This window comes from Limulus polyphemus, unplaced genomic scaffold (assembly GCF_000517525.1).
Source record: "Limulus polyphemus unplaced genomic scaffold, Limulus_polyphemus-2.1.2 Scaffold725, whole genome shotgun sequence".
NCBI classification, from domain to species: Eukaryota; Metazoa; Arthropoda; class Merostomata; order Xiphosura; family Limulidae; genus Limulus; species Limulus polyphemus.
In genome coordinates, this window is record NW_013666335.1 from 425,612 (window position 1) to 435,759 (window position 10,148).

The 10,148-nt window shown below is 30.0% G+C and overlaps 1 pseudogene; it reads left to right on the forward strand.

Moving 5' to 3' along the window:
• Window positions 1–10,148, forward strand: part of LOC106460186 — a 161,824-nt pseudogene that overhangs the window by 144,813 nt on the left and 6,863 nt on the right.

Here is a 10,148-nt window from a genome sequence, read left to right on the forward strand (position 1 = left end):
ACATTTTTATATATTTACTATTTTTATTATACTGACCTTTTAGCCGTGCCTGGCTAACAATACAGAAGTTACAATGACGTGGCTCACGTGCACTTATGTTACCGTATCAAATAAAATAAAACTGACCTCTGGTCTATACAAAGTAACTTATCTTGGCTGTGTTTTAGTAGATTAGTATTTTGTAAAATACAGTCACATTTCAATTATTATACATTATATATGTATATAGATTATTGCTATTTTGAAATAAGTTCTTAAACATATTTTTCCTAAAACATAGAGCAGTAAATAAAGAAGTAAAGCAAACAATTATCTCTTCTAGTTATGATCTCTTTACTCGGTTGCTAAGCCTTTAAAAATTTTGCACGTGGATGATATGAAACAAAATAATTTTTTTTAAGTTTCATATATACATTTGAATAACTAAAAAATCATCAATTACTACATCAATACCATAGAATTCTAGTATAATTTATAAAGCTTAGTAACTAAAATGTATTTTAGTCTAAAAAATATGAAATTTTGAGCAGATTAAAGACACACCATACCTCCTTGAAATCTTGGTCAAAAGAAAGAAAGGGCATCCTAAGAATTTAAAATGGCTGAGAAAGCCACAAGGGGACATTCTGAGCTTCCAACTGGTTATTCATGTAGTATATGGAAAGAGGTGGGCAGGGTGCCACTGTAGTTGATTTATTACATGAGTAATATCTTAGTAACTAGAAAATATAAAACCTTCTTATTTTATATTCTAGCTTGTCAATATCGGTAATTTGAGTTTCTAAATCATACAAAACTATAAACTTAATATTTTGACTTCACAAACACCTAATTTTGAACAAGTGCTGCATTCAGCATACCACATGACACATAAAAATTGATGTTTATCTGTGTTTTTTAATATTTAATAATAATTGAGTAATGTATAGTGCTAAAATTTGAATTATAATCTACAGTTTGATACCAAATTTATTGACATAAATTCATGAAATAGTAGTTCAATAAAATTTTGAATGCGAGTCGACAAACGAGATGACATGGACTTTCACCCATGACCCGTCCTGAAAGGGTTAATATCTCTCCTTTGTTTTATATTTTTTAAAGATTCCTTTGCAATAGGTCTGAGCATGGACCAGTGATTAGGGTGCAAGACTATGGGGCTCAGGTTCTGTGGTTTGTGTGCCATTACCACCGAAACTCATACTATGCACTTTACGACTGTGGGTGGCTAGTGCTGATAGTCCTTGTTTAGCTTTGCATAAAGCCTAACAAATAAACAAATCCTCAGCATTATTAGTGTAACTAATTTATTAAATAACCTTGGGATTTAAGGTTAACATTTCTAAATTTAAATTGTTTAGCTCTGTCATTTCTGATTTCTGGTTACTGTTTGGTCTAGTAGTTAGTGAGCCAGACTGTGGGTCCAAAACTTCATGTTTTGTGTTCCATTGCACTGTGCAGTCTAACCATGGGTGTATTAAAAAAAACTACAACGAAATCCCACTGTTTGATTAGTGCATCCCAAGAGTTAGCAGTGGGTGCTGTTGACTAGTTGCCTTCTCTCTAATCTTTCAGTTCAGATTTCTGGATGACTAGTCTAAATAGCATTTGTGTAACTTTTCAAGATATCAGAAACAGACAATTAAAAACAAACCCCTTCAGTTTTTAGCATAAAAGATTTTGCTATAATCAAGTAATGGAGGATACGAGGTTTTCTAATACACAAGAAATGGTGACTATTAGATTGCATCCTGTTTTGGTGGTTATGATTTAGTTATGCCTTGGGTCATTGTAAGGTTCTGGGTCTATGTAGTATAGATACAAACATATCAACACATTTTTTACTGACTTTTAGTTTTTGTATTTCATATAGAAGATGTTTAAAAGATCTTTTGAACTGGTGTTCAGGCTGTTTTTATACTGCTGTAATACTTAATAAAGGAAGTATAAAAAGCAGGTAAAATCAATGATTCAAACTCACCTTTTAGATATGTTAATTTAAAATTCAAACAAAATTTCTCTTTATACAGTTTTTATACCATTGTGCTTATTTATTTTAGCATTTTATTATTTAGTTAATTTTATGTTATTTTTCATAGTTGGTATGTCTGCTTGAAATACACACAGTTTTTCTATATAGCTTACAATACATTTAAAGATGAACACATACACAGTCTAACCTGGCCAAAGGAAACTTTATTTGGTTTGATTACAGAAAATAGTTGTAATTTATCTATTATGTCTGCTTGAAATACACACAGTTTTTCTGTATAGCTTACAATACATTTAAAGATGAACATACATATATATATATATATATATATATATACACACACACACACACACACACACACACACACACACACACACACACACACACACACACACTAACCTGGCCAACCTAAAGAAAACTTGATTTAGTTTGATTAAATAAATTTTTGTAATTTATTTATTAATATCAGAGTCAAATTCTGTTTTTCCCTGCATACACATCAATCATAAAGACTGCAGGATCAAATCCAAGCTCTCATGTTATTAGAAACTTCTAAGTTTTTTCAATTGAGTATTATTGCATAGTGTGTAGAACGTTCTAGGCCTCTGTCAGTCTAGAAATATGTGTACAAATGTAGTTCAAGTAAGATGGACAGTTAGTTAGGTAGATAGCTAGAGCTAGATTGTGTGTTTGTGAGTTCAGCTGTAAAGAATGTGTAGTGGGACTTATTTTTATTTCAAAGTGAAATTATCACAGATTGTATTGTAACAACAGAGTAAAGAAGAATTGTTTTATCAATTGTGTTCTAAAGTAACTGAACCTGCCTGTGTGGACTTTTGATGTGTTATGTTTTTTTTATCTGCGATTTTACATTGTTAGATATACACAGGTAAGAGGACCAGTGAAGGATGATCTTGATCTAGGTATGCTTTGGTATCATTTATTATGATATATATATATATATGATTTCCAATACTGTGTTTGAGTTTAAATGTAATTTTTGTATTGTTAGGAGTGTGCAGGTGAGCCATTGTTTGTGTTGTACAGAGCTATTAAACAACAAGTGGACAAAGGACCTGTCGATGCCATCACCAGTGAGGCTCGTTACTCCCTCTCAGAAGAAAAACTGATCCGTCAGTCTGTTGAGTATAAAAGCATTGTAAGACTTATTTTCTGACTACATATGTGACAGCAGTTCATGAAAACATTTTTAAAGTTGTTTTTTTGTTTGTAATAAAAAATAAAACCTTTTGCAACACATTTTAAATTAATGACAAAAAATAGGCATATTTATTTGATATTTTGTTTATTAGCACACAAATAGCATTCATTGTTTTTAAGATTCTTTTTTTTTTTGAGTCAGAATCTTTAAGAATTTGATTGCTTTTTCTATAACAAACAAAAATTTTTTTATTCATGCTCCCATATAAAACTATTAGAAACTATGTAATGTAAAATATCTAACAGAATGATGATTTGAACATAACAATGCTGTTGGTATGACTATTAAACAAAAATAGCACTTACATATGCAACTTCAATAACCATTCCTATATAAATATCTGTCAACTTTCTTTCCAGACTGTATTTGTGTCAATGTCATCACAGACAGGTTATGTTACGGGGCTAGAACCTCCAGGAGAAAATACTGAGACACCAGTGAAAGTTTTAGACTGTGATACCATCTCCCAAGTAAAGGAGAAGGCTTTAGATGCCATTTATAAAAATACTCCATTTTCTCAAAGACCAGTCAAAGATGATCTTGATCTTGGTATGCTTTGATCATTTATTTTGTTTTTTTTCAATAATTATTGTTTTGAGAAGATGTTTCTAAGCCTTTCTCTTAATGGGTTTATAGATCTCGTAAAAACTGTGATATATCAATTGTCAATGAAACTTTCAATTGCTTTATTCTCATCAGCTGCTTTGCACGTTGTTCAAGTAGCTAAAATTTGTAATTTAAAGAGTAATGAGAAATTAGTGTTGAGTTATGAAATATTTTTTAGTTAACTTTAATACTTTCATCACTGTCATATATTTCAGGCTGTTTTACATTAACAGTAGAAGGAAGCATTAAAATATAATTTGGATTAGCTTTTATAATAATCTGACTTGTTCATTACAATAATTTAATTGAAGGTAGTAAAGTGTATATTTATAGACAATGTTAAAAATAAAGGGTTTCATTTTCATGTATTTTATATTTTGTAGATAAAATTTCATAGACAAACATTTTGTTGACAGTTTCTTTTCGTTAGAATAGCATACATATATATCAGCATTAAAAATGTTTATATATATATATATATATATTTGTAGAGTGGAGAACAGGCACACATGGTAGACTCACATTATCTGATGAAGATTCAACTTCAAGGATTGAAGGAGAATGGAGGCGTTTTAACACTTTAAGTCACTACAAGGTTTGTTATAGAATTTTACACAAGCTAAATTTTTTAAATCAATTTCTTTACTGATAGTGTTACAAAATCTACTCTTTCAGAATGTTATAACTGGTTAGATTTCACAGAACTTGGAATGTTTTCTGCAATAGTATCTTTTTCTGTAGAAGTGTGTCAGATGAGCACTAAATTACTCAAGCAATTTGTGAGATACAACATGTGTTTTACATATTGTTACACAGAAAGCTACAGCTTAGTGTAATTTAGTTCTCCTTTTATAAAGCTTGTAAAAACTGTATTGGATGCGTTTTAAGTTATTACTGTCTTTCTAGGTACCAGACAGTGCCCTTCTCACCTTGGTTCCAAAGCAGTCATCCATGTACAATATTTCAATAATGTCTGAAAAGAATGAGAAGTCCCACAAATACGGTAAGTCATGGCTGCCTGGTTCATTATTATGTCACATAGGCATTACTTAATAACGTAAAGGAAATGGTTTATTTATAAGTTATAAAGAATGTGGCTAAATTTTATTAGTGAAAACAGTTTTTGATGTTTCATACAAATATATCATTGTCTGTAGTAGTAGAAGATGTTTTTGTCAGCTATATAGTTTTTAAGGCTTATAAATACTAAATTCTTGAATTGACTTAATCAAAACTTGTCCTTTAGATCCAATGTTTGAAGTCCATATTATTCGTTTGAAATTAGATAATTGTTTTCATGGTTTGAGATATTTGTACAATACTTTACTTTCTGTTTAAAGATTGTTTATATTTGGTGCACACAAACACACCCATATAGTAATATATAACCTAACTATTAAATTAGGTCTATTTTGTACAAACTACTCTACTGGTAATTTCTTATTATACTTCTTAATTTCCATTCAATCCTAGAATATGCATAAATAAAACCACACACTTTTCTTTAAACTTTGAGAATTTCTAGTTGCTTCACAGATCCAGTAATGCTCAGCATAATATGTTATCAGAACAGATGTTATATAGAGATTACGAATTGGTGGTTTATTAAAACTGGTTAAAGATCATATATCCATATCAAGCATGCTCATGCACCATCTATTAGTAAAAACTTAAAATATATATTCACTAAGCCAAGATTACTACATAAATCAATGGGGATAGATATCAGAATAGGAACACATTTCTCAATTAATGAGGATCATGTAGCTATCTCAAAGTGTATCCAATTAGAATTTTGTAATACCTCTTTATGTCTTGTCTTCAAGCTTACTTAAATATCCTGCAAGTTACTCAATTTCTTATTTTATAACTAACTTTGTAATTAGTGGGATGGTTAAATATTTATTTATTTTGTATCATTCATACCTCATAAGATCATTCTCATCAACCAAACTTAATTACAAAAATTGAAAGATATTTATGCTACAAAATAATATCTTTTAAACTTATCATAAGAAAAAACCCAAGAAAATACATTATGATATGTTACTACACAACATTATAATATACTATATTATTTTTATATATATTTATAACACACACATATAAAGTTTAAAGTAATTCTCTTTTTTTCTTACAGAGACTCTTAACTTCCCATTGAAGACTAGCCCTCCTCTAAGTCGTGCAACATCTCCACTCAACCATGATCTTGAAGCCCATTACAGACCCTGGCATTTGGTAAGTGGTTTTGGTGACATTCTAGTATAGATTGAAGTCTTATTTGTTTAGTAGCATAGCTAGAATAGAAGAAGCTATTGAGGTTGCAAGTACAATTCAAATAAATATTATATTTTTTAAATTGTTTTAATTTCAGTGCATTAAAAGAAACATCACTGCTTATACTCCTCACTTGTATACATTTACCAAATTGTTGAAGAATTCTTTTGCAATAGTTAATTAGCAACTTGGATTGCAAATGTAATTATGTGTTAGCTAAACCTATAAATGCAAACTTTATACATGGAAGGATTGTTGTATTACCTTCATGTATCTTGTCACTTAAATTATCAAGCTACCTCAGCTATTTATTTACACTTGTATCCCAAGTCTTTTTAAAAATAAACATCAGCATCCTTATGTAACTTTTATTTTATTCTTCCATTTTCATTAGTTTCTAAATGTTCTGAAACTGTATTGTTTTTAATTTAAGGTTAGTTTTGCATTTTAGTAATTTACTCTAGTGTCTGTTAGAGCTAAAATATTATACAAACTAATTTTCCAGGTAAAACATCATGATAATGAACAGAAAGAAGGAGAGAGGGGGAACAAAATGGTATCTGAGATCTACCTCACAAGGCTCTTAGCTACAAAGGTATGTCACATATCAATCTCATAACTCGTAACTCTCTCACTACAGGTAGGTCAAAGTACACACGTCACAAACTTTTACAGAGTTACATTCAAAATTTAATTAGATTACTTTATTATTAGTGTATATGAATAAACTTGCTGATAAAACGTTGTTAATAAATCAAATTTTAATATTATACAAGTTTGAATTTCTTAATTTTATAAGGAAATATTTAAATAAATCTTCAAGCTCCCCTATTATGAGAATTGTGACATGTATTCTCTAGGTCTTCCCCCTTTTCTAATCTATTAACCACCCCTCTATGAAGTATGGAATTTAACATAAACTACTCATTATAATATAGATGTTATTATGGCAAAGTCTAATTTTTATAGCCTCCAAACTTCTTTCTTTTCTTTTTTTTTTTTACAGAATCATAAACTAAAAAATCAGACCCACTGCACTCAGAGTAGTCAATGTTTTGATTCCTTGTATTCATAGACAAATCATTAGTAAAAATACTTAATTAAAAAAAGATTTGTAATGTCTACTAAAAGCTTGCCAAATTTTGTAAAGAAACACATACCATATTAAAGTTATAATACAGAAATTCTGATGGTTGCAAAGTCAGTCAGATTGACTGATCCTGTTTAGGAAAAGTTAAGAGGATTCTCAGTTAGAAAGGTATGCTATCCGTCTAACAAAGGTAACATCTCAAAACATTTTTTTACCATAGTGTTTATGATGCCATGTCAAGTATAATTTTTATAGCATTGTAGAAATGTGAGAAATTGTTAAAGTCATTTATCATATCTTGATTAAACAACCACAGTTCTTTCAATTTTACATCTTCATTTTGGAAACAGCTGATTGTTATTTCCTCCAAGAATATTTTTTGTCTGTTATTCTAAATCTATAATTTTTTTAAATACAGGGAACACTACAGAAATTTGTGGATGATCTATTTGAAACAATTTTCAGTACAGCCCACAGAGGTAGTGCACTACCTTTAGCTATCAAGTACATGTTTGACTTTCTGGATGATCAGGCTGTTCAGCATGAGATCACAGACAGAGAAGTTGTACATACGTGGAAGTCAAACAGGTGAGAAACTAACTGTATGGAAGATCATTAATATGATATTCATACATAGTTAAGGTAACAGTATTTTGTATTAATGTTTGAAGAGAGTAAGGTTGGATGGAGGTGTAAAAAGAATTTCTTCAGTTAGATATTGCAAAGTGCTGTATATGGCTTAAGAACATTTCTTTGTACAGGATACTTGAAGTATTGATTATCAAATAAAGAACTGGGTGTGGGCTGTTTTGAATGATTTTTTTGTAGCTGTACATTTAGCCATTAAAAAAAAAATATAAAAGTGGTATAAGACTCAATTACTACTAGTTTCATGAATAACATAATATAATTTCATTATTTAAACTCTACATTGTGTGAAACTGTTCTGAATACTAGTAGGCAGTCCAACCAATAGCATTTACTCTTAATACTGAGATCTAATGGAAGAAATTTAATTTGGTATATTTTGTAATTATTTTAATACTATTTTTCATATATATTTTTGTGTAAACTAGTTTTTATATATCTAATTAATTTTTTTTTAGCTTACCTCTACGGTTTTGGGTAAATCTCATCAAGAACCCAAATTTTGTATTTGACATCCATAAATCCAACATTGTAGATTCATGTTTATCAGTGGTGGCACAGACATTCATGGATGCCTGCTCCACATCTGATCATCGGCTTGGGAAGGATTCACCTAGTAGTAAACTTTTATACGCAAAAGACATTCCTATCTACAAAGATTGGGTAGAAAGGTATTTTAGTTTATTATACTATTGGTTACAATGAATTTAATAAAATATTGAACAAAATAGTTTAGTTGCTACTAGAGAGATGATTATGATTAGAAACAAAACAAAAAAATCCATATTAAAATTCGGAAATACAAAGTTTATGGATTATTTTTTGATAATTTATGTAATTCAGATTTAATGATTTGATTGGGTCATTAAATCATCATTTAAGATGATATTGATTTACATGTAAGTTTATTGGACAAGGAATACTTAAGTTAGAGTTTGAAATAGCCACCAAACTCATTCATTTTTGACCTATATATTATTTATTAATATGAAGAGTTTTGTTTTTTTATGCACTTTTGCCAGTGTTAATTCTTTTCAAGAATCTTGAATGAGTCTGTGATTAATACTATGTCACATTCACCAATAGCATGACCATCTGTACTGAATTTGTTATTAGTTATGTATTTGCATTTTCTTATGTATATGTTAGGAAACACCTAGTGGCTGATCCAAGACATTTGAATCTTTAAATTACATAAAATGTTTACAGTGGTGATATTTTAGTTTAAAACCTGAAAAATTGTAACCTACATTCAAATTTAAAGATAACTCTTAAATTAGTGTGTGGGTAAGCTTGGTGAGAAAAAAACAAGGTAGTTGATTTTTTTTTTCCAAATTAATGTATGTATATATGCCAGAGATTATTTAGGTTTATTGACCTTATTCCAATAATCACATGTGATGCTATAATTTTTTTTTCGAAAGTGTTTTTCTTTTTAATTTTTAAAATGTGCTATGATTATGTAAGCATAACTTATCAATATCTTAATCAAATTTGTATGTTTTAAACAAGGGTTAAGCACATTATATTAAAACGATTTTGGAAGCTCATTTAACACAGTCCATATCACAATATCCAGTCATGCTCTAACTAATGAAAGTGAACCCTAACAATAGTCCTGCAGTATAGTTTCCATTCCAAAATGCTGCCATTTTCCAAAGTACATCCCTTCTCCTTGCAGGCTTTCCACAAGCCATCTAGTGCACAAGATTGACAGTTTTCCAGGGTTCATTTAAACAGTAGTTGCACAGAAATTCATGTGTCTCGCAACTTGACTGGTATGTTTTTTATAAAATAGAATGAATATCCATTTTGTTCTCCAGCTGCATGAGGTATGCAATGGTTGAATGGATATGTCATGGAAACAACTATTTACACATTATTCGTGTGGCTTTTCCAGACAGAGTTCTGTCTATGATGTCTGTTCCTTCATCTATGTCATTGATATAAATCAAAAAGAGCAAAGGTCCTAAGACTGAGCCATAAGGTACCACACTTGTGACATTAATCCAGTTTGACTGAACTCCATTTGTAACATCCTTCTGCTTCTTCCATCCAGCCAATCTTCTATCCAGTTTGCTAACTTATCTCCCACACCTATAGAGCTAATTTTTTTACAAGCCTTTTATGTGGCACCTTGTCAAATGCTTTCTGAAAATCCAGATATACCAAATCTACACCCTTACCCTCATCTACCTAAGCAGTAACCTTTTCAAAGAATGTTAAAAGATTTGTAAGGCAAGATTTTCCCTTCGTGAAACCATGTTGACCATCCAATAAAATTCTAAACTTCGTTAAATGACGTTACAAAG